The sequence below is a fragment of the Ascaphus truei genome, chromosome 4 (assembly GCF_040206685.1).
Source record: "Ascaphus truei isolate aAscTru1 chromosome 4, aAscTru1.hap1, whole genome shotgun sequence".
Taxonomy (NCBI): Eukaryota; Metazoa; Chordata; class Amphibia; order Anura; family Ascaphidae; genus Ascaphus; species Ascaphus truei.
The window spans coordinates 194,340,694-194,357,101 of NC_134486.1; positions in this window are offsets into that span (position 1 = coordinate 194,340,694).

Sequence of the window (16,408 nt, forward strand, 5' to 3'; positions counted from 1 at the left end):
CACCCCCTCTCTCTCTTCTCCGCCTCTCTCTCTCTTCCGCCCTGCCCTCTAGATCTCTTCCCCTCTCTCTTCTACCCCCCCTCTCTCTCTCTCTTTTCTCCCCCCTCTCTCTCTCTCACTCCCCCCCTCTCTCTATCTCTTCTCCCCCTCACTCACTCTCCCCCCTCTCTCTATCTCTTCTCCCCCCCTCTCTCACTCCCCCCCCCTCTCTCTATCTCTCTCCCCCCTCTCTCTTCTTCCCCATCTCACACTCTCTCTCCCCTCTCTCTTCTCCCCCATCTCATCATTCTCCTTCCTCTCTGTTCTCCCTCCATCTCTCTGTTCTCCCTCCGTCTCTCTCTTCTCCCTCCATCTCTCTCTCTTCTCCCCTCCATCTCTCTCTCTTCTCCCTCCATCTCTCTCTCTTCTCTCTCTTCTCTCTTATCTCTCTCTCCTCTCTCTTCTCTCTCTTCTCTCTCTTCTCTCTCTTCTCTCTCTTCTCCCTCTCTCCCCTCTTCTCCCTCTTCTCCCCTCTCTCCCTCTCTCTCTCCCTCTCTCTCTCTCCCTCTCTCTCTCTCTCTCTCTCTCTCTCTCTCTCTCTCTCCTCTCTCTCTCTCTCTCTCTCTCTCTCTCTCTCTCTCTCTCTCTCTCTCTCTCCCCCCCACTCTCGCTCCTCTCCCCACTTTCTCTCTACCATCCCCCTCTCTCTCTCCTCACCCCCTCTCTCTCTCCTCACCCCCTCTCTCTCTCTTCTCCCCTCTCTCTGTCTTCTCCCCTCTCTCTCTTCTCCCTCCACCTCTCTCTCTTCTCCCCCTCTCTCTTCTCTCCCTCTGTTCTCTCCCCCTCCTCTCTTCTTCCCCCTCTCTCCCCTTCTCTCTCTCCTCTCCCCTTCTCTCTCTCCTCTCCCCCTCTCTCTCTTCCCCCCTCTCTCTTCTCCCCCCCTCTCTCTTCTCCCCCCTATTTTCTCCCCTCCTTTCTTCTCTCCCTCTCTCTCTTCCCTCCTCTCTCTCTTCCCCCTCTCTCTTTCCCCCCTCTCTCTTCCCCACTCTCTCTCTTCTCCCCCTCTCTATCTCTTCTCCCCTCTCTCTCCTCTACCTTTCTTTATTCTCCCCCTCTCTCCCTCTCTTCCCCCTCTCTCTCTCTTCTCCACCCTCTCTCTGTTCCCCCTCTCTCTCTTCCCCTTCTCTCTCTCTCTCTTCCCCCTTTCTCTCTTCCCCCTCTCTTTCGATTCCCCCTCCCCCTTTCCCATCCCCCCTATTTCCCCTCCCCTTTCCCATCCCCCCCTATTTCCCCTCCCCCTCTCACTTTCTTTCTCTCCCCTCACTCTCTCCCCCCCTGCGTACATCACAGTGAGAGCAGTTTTCTGTTCTCCCATTCATATTTCTCCATCACTCCCACAGTACACTCAGCACTGAATACTAATCATGTCTTTGCTGCTGGGTCACTGACTCCTCATCCAGATGCCCGCTTCTCCCTGCAGTGCGATGGTACCCTGCAGCTATCCCTCCTCCCCCATCCTTTAACCTCTCCTCCATCATTTTATATCCTCTCCTCCCCCAGCACCATCCTATAACCCCTCATCCCCAGCGCCATCCTATAACCCCTCCTCCCCCAGCACAATCCTGTAACTTCTCCCAGTGCCATCTTATAAACCCTCCTTCCCAGCACCATCCTATAACCCTTGCTCCAACAGCGCCGTCCTATAACCCCTCTTCCCCCAGGGCTGTCCTATAACCTTTCCTCCATTTACCACATATATCCACTCCCTTTAACTCCTCCTATTACCCCATATAACCCCTACCTATAACTCCTCCTATTACCCCATATAACTGCTCTCTATAACTCTTCATGCCCCTCAATTATATGACTCCAAAAGACTGTTAATGGTCCCAAGGTTCATCAAAGTATCCATCCGCTCCTCCTTCTCTTACCATGGACCCCAAAACTGGAACAATCAACTGGAGACTCTCTCAGCCACCACCAATCTAAGTCCTTTCAAAACTAAAGCTGTCACATTTTAATCTGGTCTGTAATGGTTACATACGCTTATAATATATATTATCTCTTACTGTGCATGCATTGTCTTGTATATAATGAATACCCTGTTCACTTATGTAACTGTATTTGTACCATGTATTATTTGTCATCATAACTCTATGCCCAGGACATACTTGAAAACGAGAGGTAACTCCAATGTATTACTTCCTGGTAAAACATTTTATAAAAAAATAAAATAAAATAAATTAGACAAAAATCTTGCCTTCAAACATCTAGCCCACCACTAATAAGTAAAGAATTTAAGTCATACTACTCTTCCTTCTATGATGGGAACAAAACGCTTCACAATGCAAAATCCTGAAAAAAAAATAGAGGACTGACTCCTCATCCAGATGCCCGCTTCTCCCTGCAGTACGATGCTACCCTGCAGCTACCCCTCCTCCCCCATCCTTTAAACTCTCCTCCGCCATCCTATAACCTCTCCTCCCCCAGAGCCATCCTATAACCCCTCATCCCCAGCGCCATCCTATAACCTCTCCTCCCCAGCGGCATCCTATAACCCCTCCTCCCCCAGCACAATCCTGTAACCTCTCCCAGTGCCATCTTATAAACCCTCTTCCCCAGCACCATCCTATAACCCTTGCTCCAACAGCGCCATCCTATAACCCCTCTTCCCCTAGGGCTGTCCTATAACATTTCCTCCTATTACCCCATATATCCACTCCCTTTAACTCCTCCTATTACCCCATATAACCCCTACCTATAACTCCTCCTATTACCCATATAACCGCTCCCTATAACTCCTCATGCCCCTCGATTATATGACTCCAAAGACTGTTAATGGTCCCAAGGTTCATCAAAGTATCCATCCGCTCCTCCTTTTCTTACCGTTCACCCCCAAAACTGGAACAATCTACTGGAGACTCTCTCAGCCACCGCCAATCTAAGTCCTTTCAAAACTAAAGCTGTCACATTTTAATCTGGTCTGTGATGGTTACATACACTTGTAATATATATTATCTCTTACTGTGCATGCAATGTCTTGTATATAATGAAAACCTTGTTCACTTATGTAACTGTATTTGTACCATGTATTATTTGTCATCTTAACTCTATGCCCAGGACATACTTGAAAACGAGAGGTAACTCCAATGTATTACTTCCTGGTAAAACATTTTATAAAAAAATAAATAAAATAAATTAGACAAAAATCTGGCCTTCAAACATCTAGCCCACCGCTAATAAGTAAAGAATTTAAGTCATACTACTTTTCCCTCTATGACGGGAACAAAACGCTTCACAATGCAAAAACCTGGAAAAAAAATAGAGGACTTCCTCAAGGAAGCTGAAACCCCTTTCATCTCCATTATGGATAATAGCAAACTAGGCCAAAAAATAAATATGGAAGAATTATTATGGGTAATCAAGAACCTAAAGCCCTCAAAATCACCAGGCCCAGATCTTATAATGTATTACAAAACTCTTGCAAACAGACTATACAAATTGGTACCTTCCCTGGTCCATCCTGACCAGGTAGGCTTTATCCCAGGAAGGAACGCCTTGGAAAACAAGAGGAGAATTATAGATTTAATAGCCTTGGCCTCCAAAAACAAAATCCCCTCATTGTTATCACTGCTTAGAGCATAGCCCCTTCAGTATTTTTGTATTATTCCATTTTACTTTATTATCGTGGGCAAATAAAGCATTTCATTCTAAAAAATACTTTGTGGTGTGTTCACATGTTTACTCTTTAGATTATAATTAAACACACTTGAAATACATGTTGTGGCGCTGAGGTGTGAATGGAAGTGGGATCTTATGCAAAAGTTCTTGTCTTGGACTAATAGCCTCAGGAACGGAAGACAAAAATGCAGAGAACACTACAATAGTGTATTACCCAGGGACATAGTATGATATTATAAAGAGAGCAATTTATTGTATAAAAACAATTAGTATAAAACAATTAGTATAAAACAATTACATCAGACAATTATGTCAGACATGAAAAAAGCATATAAAACTTCCTGTCTACTTACTGTCTAGTGACATATTGTCATAAGTGTATGTTGACCATCACACAAGTGTAATTTGTTTTCTGTGTTTGTAAATCTTTATTCAAGCATTAGATAGCTTTGATTTTGATGTATATCTGTGTATCATTATATATGTTGTAATCCATTGATATATTTGAACAGGTATTGTGGACTCATGTTTCACTTAACATATAGGAGGGATTCATTCTTCCCCTTTATATATTCCCAGTCCGCTATCTGGACATATGTTTATAAATCTTTAAAATTGTTATAATATGTAATTTATCTATATCTGTTCACCTTTTGATGTAATCCATTCTTTGAGGTAATTCACCATTGTATCCTATATTCATGTTCAATCAGAGGACTTTCCACTGGGTGTTTCCCAAACCAAAACAATATAATTGCCTTAATTGAACGATCTGGGGTATATATAGAAGTACAGCCCCATGCAGCAATCATCCCTGACGAAGAAACCCACCAATAGGAGTTTCGAAATGCGTTGGAGGATTTTTGGCCTCTCAGGGACATCGTAGCAGTGCTATCCAGGCGGTGATGTCAGCAGTGGAGCTGATTGACCAGACTCTGTCAGCAAGGAGACTACGAGCATTGAAGGCGATCCTCCCGCATCAACTGGCTATTCCACCCCACAGCGAGCGGTGTTACCTGATGCAAAGACCTTAAAACCATTGCGCATGTCCTAGTCACCTCTGGTGAGTAGGATTTCAATTTTTACCACGGCGGAGCAGTTTCATCTTCCTAGTGCACAAGCGCATGGAAGTTTTATATGCTTTTTTCATGTCTGACATAATTGTCTGATGTAATTGTTTTATACTAATTGTTTTATACAATAAATTGCTCTCTTTATACTGTCATACTATGTCCCTGGGTAATACACTATTGTAGTGTTCTCTGCATTTTTGTCTTCCGTTCCTGAGGCTATTAGTCCAAGACAAGAACTTTTGCACAAGATCCCACTTCCATTCACACCTCAGCGCCACAGGAGGTTTCCTTCCACAGACTTCTCATCTGGTTGGGAGATACCAGATTAACCTTTTGGGCAGCTCCAGGACTACCTTCATTGGACTTTGTATCACAGGTTTTAAATCTTTGTTTATCATTGTATATTGTTTGCACGACCGCTATTTGCACTTATAATTTCAACACTTGAAATACATACAGTAAAGTACAGTACTAAACATCTGTGTGATACCGGATCGTGCACACATGAACGGGAATACAGTAAGTGACAGGTTGCCTTGCAATTAGATTATTAAGCCACAAAACTCATGATCGCCGATTTGAGTTTCTGGCCAGTATTGAAGACAATGCTAAATTTCAATTTCTGCACTCTTTCAAACCACATTAAACTCATGGCTAACGTGTGAAAAGTTTCTGAAATCTCACGGCTAGCCTAGGCTAGCCTCAGGTTGCCTCGCATGAAATGGTCGACAACCGGCGGCTGCAACTGTAAGTAGAACTTTAATTTACTATATGATGGCTGGGTAATGATTTGGTTATGTTTAATTTTTTAATAGGCAAATGAGCTATTATCCAGATATGGATAATATCTGGTGAGGGAGGGATTGTTCAATGTATTGTATTGATATGTGCATTGGAGGCAGAGGAGGTGGGTGGTTAGGCCTCTCGGGTGGGTAGTGGGAGGTATTAACAATTTCAGTAGCAGTTAATACGCTTAGGTAATGAAGAGGTAAACCCCTTATACAGTCTTCAATGTAGGCCTGGCCACCCACTCTATTCCCAATAAACCAGGTAGTCTGGCTTAACCCCTTGATTGCCTTAGCGGTTTGCCGCTAAGGTAATGAAGCTGTATTTCTTTTATTTTGATAACATATTATTGTAGCAGGGGGTCTCCGGAGCTGAACCGCATTGATTTCAGGTCCTACTAGGGCATTGTATACAGTGTATACTATGGCAGGGGAGCTGATAATTTCACCCCTGCATCCTGTCCCACCTGCTCGCACACCCCCTTACCTTGGCTTTGGTGTAAAATGATGTAGCGGGGTCATGTGATGTCATGTTACCATGGTAATGTAAAGTCAATTGACTCCGTGGCCTAATTTGATGCTTTGTTGTCATCACTATGTGTCGCTGAAGCCAAGGTAAGGGAAGTTACAAAGGCCTTGCGCGGTCCTCCGGCATGTAATTTATATGCCTTGGGGAAGAGCGCGGGACCTCTGTAACCACCATGCCTCATCTGGAAAATCTCGGTCACACATTTTGCACACCTCTGTACTATGTCACAGAGGATTTTAGATTCTGTCTGTGCAAGGAGCTGGGGCACATTCGCAGGTGCTGCCACAAGGGGAATATAAGATCTACCTCAGATCCTGCACCCGCTTCTCCCACTGCCAAACACCCTATACCACTGAGTCCACCACAGGGGGGCCCTCGAGGTCTCAGATCCCTCAAAAGGCCATAGGAGATATCCCTGCCCCTGCTCTGGCAATGACTTACCACAAAAAAATGGAGATAAAAGAAAAAGGCCACCCTGATAGAGCCATCCTCTGTTGTTTCTGTCTCCTTCCAAGCACATCCTACACTCAATATAATGTATGCACCTATACGGTGAGGAGGAGCGCGAGGAAAGCCCGGATGGGGAGAGAGTACAGATGCAGCCCGATGGTTTGTCGCAGCATTAAACTTACCTGCTCACGGAATCCTCACGAACAAACTAATGGCCCATCCCTGCTCCAAAATGGTACTCCTCCTGTCTGAATCCTACAAGGCTGCATCAGTCTGTAGGAGACGCACAGTGAGAGTAGACAGAATCAGTCACTTTCTCTGCGCACCTCTGTGCTACATTTATTTTATTTTATGAACATTTTATTGAAACAGGGGGTCTCTGGAAATTAATTGTATTAGTTTCAGCCCAGGGGCCCCTGCTTCCTGAGTTAAAGGCCCTGCTATGGGGTTAGGCTATCTCCGCAGCGGATAAATGTCCCAGTCATGTGACATGGAGAATTAAACATGCCGCAAGATACCGGTTTCCCATACTGGTGCTTGTATCTTGGGAAGATGGGAGTCCCCGGGGCTTAAATTAAAGTGATTCAGATCTGGAGAACACCTACTTCAATATTATGTAATTAAGATAAAATAAAAGCATTTTCACTACCTTAGTGGCTTGCCGCAAAGGTAATGAAAGGGTTAAACCAAAGTACATGGTTTATTGTGTGTAGAGGGTGTGGGTGATGGGGGTAGTTGCCCCTGAGTGGGCTGTTAGAACTCCCAGGAGGGTTACGGGATGGGTTAACCCCTCCTGCAACCCACCCGGAAGGCCTAACCACCTGCCCTGGTGTAACTATCCTCATCCCCAAACCCTCTTCTCCCAGCCCCTGCCACCCCCATCACCAAACACACAAATGGGAAAAAGCACTCGTAAACAAATGGCTAATAATGCTTTTGCCCATTAGTGATGCAAAAAAACAAATAAATACAAAATTAAATAAAATTAACATTAAAATAAAATAAGACAAAAATACTAGCCAGTACACCTATTGATTGCCACTGTGGTTGTCTATGTCCTCAATGGGAGAACAGTGACCCCAATGACAATGAATGCAACCTACTACCACTCCCTCTACCCACAACAACCCCTCTGCCCCCCAACATATAAAGTACAGTGATAAACGGACGAGTGTGTAATGCTCAGGAGTTATTTCAACTACACTTTCAAGGCTCTGGACTGGAATGGTAGAGTCACACTTGTATTCTGCGTCGACACTGTGTGAGATTGTCTCCCAAAACTCCCTAGATGTCTAGCGAGAACAACATCCCAGGCAACCCAAATTCACCTACTGTTGCGGCTCACTTAATTCTAACAAATCACCGGTTTGTCCCTGGCTTGTTCCTGGAATGCGACGCTGTTCACCCGGAGAATGCCGCGTTCCCAGCCAGGGGTCATGCGCGGCTGACGTGCGGTTGATGTGTTAATTGATAATGGTTTAGGATTTAATAGGCTGCAATGCTTCGCGTGTCCGCCAGATGGCATAAATTCATGAATTGTAATGCAGTATATATATATATATACTGTTTAACAACAACCCCTATAACCCCTAACATACAGTACTGTACACATACAGTACTGTATATGCACATCAATGATACTATAGGCCGTCCCCTGGCGAGATGTGTTTGCAGCAGAGAAAGATCCGCTGCTCTCTCTGCGCAAACATTGGCACATTAAAAATTATTTAAAATACATTTTTATTCATAGTGTAGATGTGCAGGGGGTCTCCGGAGCTGAACCGCGTTGGTTTCAGGTCCGGGGACCCCCTGCTTCCCGAGATACAGCCCCCTTTATGAGGTGCCGGTATCCCTCTGCATTTAAAGGTCCTGATCACGTGACCGCGGCATGTAAACAAAGCAGAGGGATACCGGCACCCCATAAAGGGGCCTGTATCTCGGGAAGCAGGGGGTCCCCGGACCTAAAACCACAGCGGTTCAACACCAGAGACCCCCTGCACATCTACAGTATGAATAAAACACATATATAAATAAACACTCATTCCTTACCTTTGCGGCTATGTGCTACGGTAACGAAGCAGCATGACTGTATTTTTAATAATATTGTACAGTGAGCAGGGTGTACCCTGAGCCACAATCAAAGCTCCTGCACAATATTATTAAAATACAGAAATGCTGCTTCATTCCCATAGCTGATAGCCGCTAAGGCAATGAAGGGGTTAACCCACCGTGCCCGCTTTATTGTGGGTAGCGGGGGTGGGTGAAGGGTTTATTTGGCCCTTGGTGTGAGTTTAGGACTTGCGGGGGGGTTGCGGGTGCACTTAACTGCTTCACGGCCGTAGCAGTTAATACCACTACGGTCATGAAGGGGTTAACCCTCCCGCTACACCCCCACAAGCCCTAAACAACCATCATTGGGGCTAATACCCCCTTCACCCACCCTCGCTACCCACAATAAAAAAATTCACACACAGCAGCCGCCCAAAAAATAAATAAATAAATACATGAATATAAATAAACAAATTTAAAATAAATTTTTATTCATAGTGTAGATGTGAAGGGGGTCTCCGGGGGTGAACCGCATTGGTTTCCGGTCTGGGGACCCCCTGCTCCCCGAGATACAGCCCCCTTTATGAGGTGCCGGTATCCCTCTGCATTTAAAGGTCCAGATCACGTGACTGCGGCATGTAAACAAAGCAGAGGGATACCGGCACCCCGTAAAGGGGCCTGTATCTCGGGAAGCAGGGGGTCCCCAGACCTAAAACCAAAGCGGTTCAGCTCCGGAGACCCCCTGCACATCAACACTATGAATAAAAATGTATTTTAAATGTATTTATTTATATTCATGTATTTATTTAGATTTATTTATTAATTGTGCTGCTGCTGTGTGTGAATTTTTTTTATTGTGGGTAGCGGGGGTGGGTGAAGGTTGTATTAGCCCCAATGATGGTTGTTTAGGGCTTGCGGGGGGGGTAGCGGGAGGGGTTAACCCCTTCATGATCGTAGCGGTATTAACTGCTACGGTCGTGAAGGGGTTAAGTGCACCCGCAACCCCCCGCAAGTCCCAAACTCACACCAAGGGCCAAATACCCCTTTCACCCACGCCCGCTACCCAAAATAAAAAAAATTCACGCACAGCAGCCCCACAATTAATAAATAAATCTAAATAAATAAATAAATACTTGAATATAAATAAATATATATATGTATATATATATATATATATATATATATATATATATATATATAACAACAATCCCTATACATATATATATATATATATATATATATATATATATATATATATATATATATATATATATATATATATATATATATATATATATATATATATATATATATATATATATATATATGTATAGGGATTGTTGTTATATATATATATATATATACATATATATATTTATTTATATTCAAGTATTTATTTATTTATTTATATATATATGTATAGGGATTGTTGTTATATATATATATATATACATATATATATTTATTTATATTCAAGTATTTATTTATTTATTTAGATTTATTTATTAATTGTGGGGCTGCTGTGTGTATATACATTTTATGCACCATAAATACAATGTAAATGCAATGTATTGATTGGAATGTGAGGTTTTTCATTGGCATTTGATGATTTAGATTTTTAGATCAGTTAGGATTATTAAAGGAAATTCATTTTAATGTAGTGTGCCTGTATGGAGAAGTGTTATTTGTAGTACAGTATGATTTTGATAACCCTTCTACATTTATTTGTATATTGGTTCATCATGTGTGTGTATATACTGTATATATATATATACTGTATATACACACATGATGAACCAATATACAAATAAATGTAGAAGGGTTATCAAAATCATACTGTACTACAAATAACACTTCTCCATACAGGCACACTACATTAAAATGAATTTCCTTTAATAATCCTAACTGATCTTAAAATCTAAATCATCAAATGCCAATGAAAAACCTCACATTCCAATCAATACATTGCATTTACATTGTATTTATGATGCATAAAATCTATGCACCATATACATTCTGCAAATGAATGTGAACAATATCATTGCAAGCTAAATACAAATACTGTACCTCCAAGCAAGTAAACTATTTTAACCAATCAAGTAAACAAAAATCAATATATAAGTACCAACCAGAAAACAAAATTTAAAACCAAGGCTAACCCTTACAATACCAATGATTACATCTATCTAATTGTAAAAAACATTATTCTGTACACACATTGAAGCATTGCAATAAACAACAAACAGTACAGTACATCCCCTGTATCTCCCTGCCTTGAGTGTAATCTGTGTAATGCCCCCTTCCCCTAATGTTTCTGTTAAATCTCCCTGCCTTGAGTGTAATCTGTGTAAAGCCCCCTCCCCCTAATGTTTCTGTTAAATATCCCTGCCTGTGTTGCTGTGAGTGCAGTTTATGTAAATGTGGGGAGGGGGAGTGGGTTATAACCCCACCTCCTTGACTGTGATCTGTGTAAAGCCCCCTCCCCCTAATGTGTCTGTTAAATCTTCCTGCCTGTGTTGCTGTGAGTGCAGTTTATGTAAATGTGGGGAGGGGGGGGGGTACCCGATGTGCATACTGTGAGGTCTAACCACCCTCACCCACTACCCACATACCGTTACCCCCCCCCCATCCTAGCCATGGCCCCTCCGCTTCTGCAAAACAGACACAAAAATTAAAACATCCAAAGTAATGTCCCCTAACCCCTTAATCACCATAGCAGTTATTAACTGCTACAGTCATTAAGGGGTTAACCCACCCTCACCCACCACTCGGGATGCATGATGAAGCCACTGTACAAATTCATGGGTGAAGGGCCAGTGTGGCTTAACCCCTTAATTACCTTTGCAGTTATATATATATACAGTATATACACACACATGATGAACCAATATACAAATAAATGTAGAAGGGTTATCAAAACCATACTGTACTACAAATAACACTTCTCCATACAGACACACTACATTACAATGAATTTCTTTTAATAATCCTAACTGATCTTACAATCGAAATTATCAAATGCCAATGAAAAACCTCACATTCTAATCAATACATTGCATTTACATTGTATAAATGATGCATACAATCTATGCACCATATACATTCTGCAAATGAATGTGAACAATATCATTGCAAGCAAAATACAAATACAATACCTCCAAACAAGTAAATTATTTTAACCAATCAAGTAAACAAAAATCAATTAGCAATCATTATTTACATCCCTAAACAATTGACAGTCCATCCTGAGCAATGAAACAATTAACTAATTCACGCCTGGAGCAGAACAATTTAGCATGTGAAAAAATATAAGTACCAACCAGAATACAAACTTTAAAACCAAGGCTAACCCTGAACACAAGCACACAATACAATATCAACAATTACATCTATCTAATTTTAAAATACTTTAAACACACAATAAAGCATAGCAGCATAGACAAATTATTTTAAAACACTTGAAAGAAAGCTTTTAAAACAACATAATTTCTTACCCTGTATGTATATATCTCTCTAGACATAGATACATACATACATACATACAGTTGCAAGAAATGATATACCACAAAAAAAATACACATGTTAAAAAAGCTTTTAAAAAAATTAACAAGTTAAATAAAATACATTTCTTTAGTTCACTTACCATTACTTGGCCCACCGACTCCCGTTGCGCAGCTTACTCACGAACCAATCCACCAGGCACAGGAACCCATAAAATAATAAACCATACAAAAAAATAAACATTAAACTAAAAATCCAAATCAATCCACGGGTCTTCTAATTGTAATCCATCTTCATCTTCATCTGTATTCTTCTTTCATCTATCTTCTTCCGGGCAGGGCGGGGTCTTCTTTCCATCTTCGGCCATGCCCTGGTCTTCTTTCTTCTCCGGAGGTCCTTCCTCCTTGGCGTCTGGCTTCAAAATGAGACGACATAGGCTTTTAAAGGCCTATGACGTCACATTTTCGTCATATGGTTCCCACGGCCCTGATAGGGCCGTGAAAACCATGTGTTTTGGCCAATAAAAATTAAAATGATGACGTCACTTAAAGGCAATGAAAGCACAGCCAATCAGAATGGCTTTGCCTCAATTGCCTTTAAGATGACGTCATGAAAAGAAACATGGCCGCCCTCACATGGTATGGTAGCCAATCAGAGCGTGGGAACTCCATCCCTACTCTAATTGGCTCTAGTATACCATGTGACAGAGGCTTGGGGGGAGAAAGGATGTGACATCATTGAAAGCCTGTCACAGGGTACTACAGCCAATCAGAGTAGGGATGGAGTTCCCACGCTCTGATTGGCTCTAGTTTACATGCCGCGGTCACGTGATCGGGACCTTCAAATGTAGAGGGATACCGGCACCTCATAAAGGGGGCAGTATCTCGGGGAGCAGGGGGTCCCCGGACCTGAAACCAATGCGGTTCAGCTCCGGAGACCCCCTGCACATCTACACTATGAATAAAAATGTATTTTAAATTTATTTATTTATATTCATGTATTTATTTATTTATTTTTTGGGCGGCTGCTGTGTGTGAATTTTTTTTATTGTGGGTAGCGGGGGTGGGTGAAGGGGGTATTAGCCCCAATGATGGTTGTTTAGGGCTTGCGGGGGGGTAGCGGGAGGGGTTAACCCCTTCATGACCGTAGCGGTATTAACTGCTACGGCCGTGAAGGGGTTAAGTGCACCCGCAACCCCCCCGCAAGTCCTAAACTCACATCAAGGGCCAAATACCCCCTTCACCCACCCCCGCTACCCACAATAAAGCGGGCACGGTGGGTTAACCCCTTCATTGCCTTAGCGACTATCAGCTATGATAATAAAGCAGCATTTCTGTATTTTAATAATATTGTGCAGAAGCTTTGATTTGTGGCTCAGGGAACCCCCTGCTCACTTTACAATATTATTAAAAATACAGTCATGCTGCTTCGTTACCATAGCACATAGCCGCAAAGGTAAGGAATGAGTGTTTATTTATATATGTGTTTTATTCATACTGTAGATGTGCAGGGGGTCTCTGGTGTTGAACCGCTGTGGTTTTAGGTCCGGGGACCCCCTGCTTCCGGAGATACAGGCCCCTTTATCGAGTGCCAGTATCCCTCTGCTTTGTTTACATGCCGCGGTCACGTGATTAGGACCTTTAAATGCAGAGGGATACGGCACCTCATAAAGGGGGCTGTATCTCGGGAAGCAGGGGGACCCCGGACCTGAAACCAACGCGGTTCAACTCCGGAGACCCCCTGCACATCTACACTATGAATAAAAATGTATTTTAAATAATTTTTAATGTGCCAATGTTTGCGCGGAGAAAGCAGCGGATCTCTCTCTCTGCTGCAAACACATCTCGCCAGGGGACGGCCTATAGTATCATTGATGTGCATATACAGTACTGTATGTGTATGTTAGGGGTTATAGGGGTTGTTGTTATACAGTATATACTGTATATATACAGTATATACTGAATTACGATTCATGAATTTCTCGACATCAAAGACAACAGCTCGCAAACGCCCCCATGAGTTTTTAAACGGCATTGCAGTATTTCAGCCAGCGGGAATAAAATGCTTATATCACAGCCGCGAATATAACGCAATACACCCCGGGAGAAAACGACACAAAACCGCAGATAACCGGGATAATCTGAAATTCGCGGAGCTAGCCGAGTTAGAATAAAGTTGGTCGCCAATGTATGTTAGGGTGTGGAGTGAACCGATGTCCTTGTCCCAGATGGACAGGCTGTACCTATTCAACCATAGCCTCTCATGAGCCAAGTCCAGTGCCATTAGGTTGTTTGCATTCTCGGACCACAATTGTGCATTTGTGACAATGGCACAACTACCGGCTGTGCCCACTGCCTCCTTTTGGCACTTTAACATTTGGGTAATAGTGATAACATGGTCTCATTTGAGATAAATTATAAAAAAACACATTACTTGGGTTCACCAAAGACCTTAAACTTTAGACAGGCAGATTGTAATAAACTGAAGTCTAATCTACAAATAATAGACTGGAATGATGTTTTTGCAGGGAAAAATGGGCAGTCTTTAAAACATTGTTAGAAAAGCACACTCATCAGCGTATACCCTTGGTTAATAAGTATTAAAGAAATAAGTCAAAACCAATGTGGCTGAATAAACAGGTAGGGGAGGAAATGGACAAGAAGAGGAAGGCGTTTAGATCCTTTAATTCAGAAGGGACGGAGACATCGTATCAGAATTATAAGGAATGTAACAAAAATTGCAAAAGGGCAATCAAATTAGCAAAAATGGATAATGAAAAAAGGATTGCAATAGAAAGTAAGGTCAACCCTAAAATATTCTTTAAGTACCTTAATAAAAAATGAGAAAAGGAAATAAAGGACCCTTTCAGTGTGAGATGGGTAGAGAGATTATTGGAGATAAGGAAAAAGCAGAGGTATTAAACAAATTCTTTGCCTCTGTGTTTACCAGGGAAGAATCAAGTTCAATAGTAGTGCCGCAGGAGGAAGCCAAAACCTCCATATTAATGAACAATTGGTTAACTGAGGAAGAAGTTCATAAGCGACTTAAAAAAATTAAAGTAAGAAAGGCACCGTTTATTGCTGTACTTTATATGTTGGGGGGCAGAGGGGTTGTTGTGGTTAGAGGGGGTGGTAGTAGGTTGCAATTCATTGTCATTGGGGTCATCTGTTCTCCCATTGAGGACATAGACAACCACAGCTGCAATCCAAGAGTTCCCAAGGAGTTAAGCTCAGTTATAGCCAAACCATTATATTTCATATTCAAGGACTCCATTTCCACAGGCACAGTACCACAAGATTGGCGTAAAGCAGATGTGGTGCCTATATTTAAAAAGGGAGCCAAATCACAACCGGGGAATTACAGACCTGTAAGCTTGATTTCAATAGTGGGGAAACTACTTGAAGGTTTAATATGGGATAATATTCAGCAATACCTAATGGAAAGCAAAATTGTTAGTATTAGTCAGCATGGATTTATGAAGGATAGATCATGCCAAACTAACCTTAGTTTCTTCTTTGAGGAGGTAAGTAGGAATTTAGACCAGGGTAATGCAGTTGATGTGGTCTACTTAGATTTTTCAAAGGCTTTTGATACAGTTTCACACAAGAGGTTGGTGTACAAAATAAAGAAAATTGGACTCAGAAATAATATATGCACCTGGATTGAAAACCGGTTAAAGGACAGACAACAGAGGGTTGTCATAAATGAAACTTTTTCAGGTTGGGCTAAAGTCGTGAGTGGAGTACCTCAGGGATCGGTACTGGGACCCCTGCTTTTTAACTTGTTTATTAATGACCTTGAGGTTGGCATCGAGAGCAAAGTCTTCATCTTTGCTGATGATTCTAAATTGTGTAAGGTAATAAAATCAGAGCAGGATGTAATTTCTCTTCAGAAGGACTTGGGAGAGACTGGAAATGTGGGCAGGTAAATGCAGATGAGGTTTAATACAGATAAATGTAAGGTTATGCATTTGAATAAAAAGGCGACTTACAAATTAAATGGGGATAAATTGTGCAAAGCATTAGTAAGACCTCACCTTGAATATGGAGTACAATTTTGGGCACCAATCCTAAGAAAAGACATTATGAAACCAGAGAGAGTGCAGAGAAGAGCCACCAAATTAATAAAGGGGATGGACAATCTAACTTATGAGGAGAGGCTAGCTAAATTAGATTTATTTACATTAGAAAAGAGGCGTCTAAGAGGGGATATTATAACTATATACAAATATATTCGGGGACAATACAAGGAGCTTTCAAAAGAACTATTCATCACACGGGCACTACAAAGGTCTCTGGGCCATCCCTTAAGGTTGGAGGAAAGGAGATTTCACCAGCAACAAAGCAAAGTATTCTTTACAG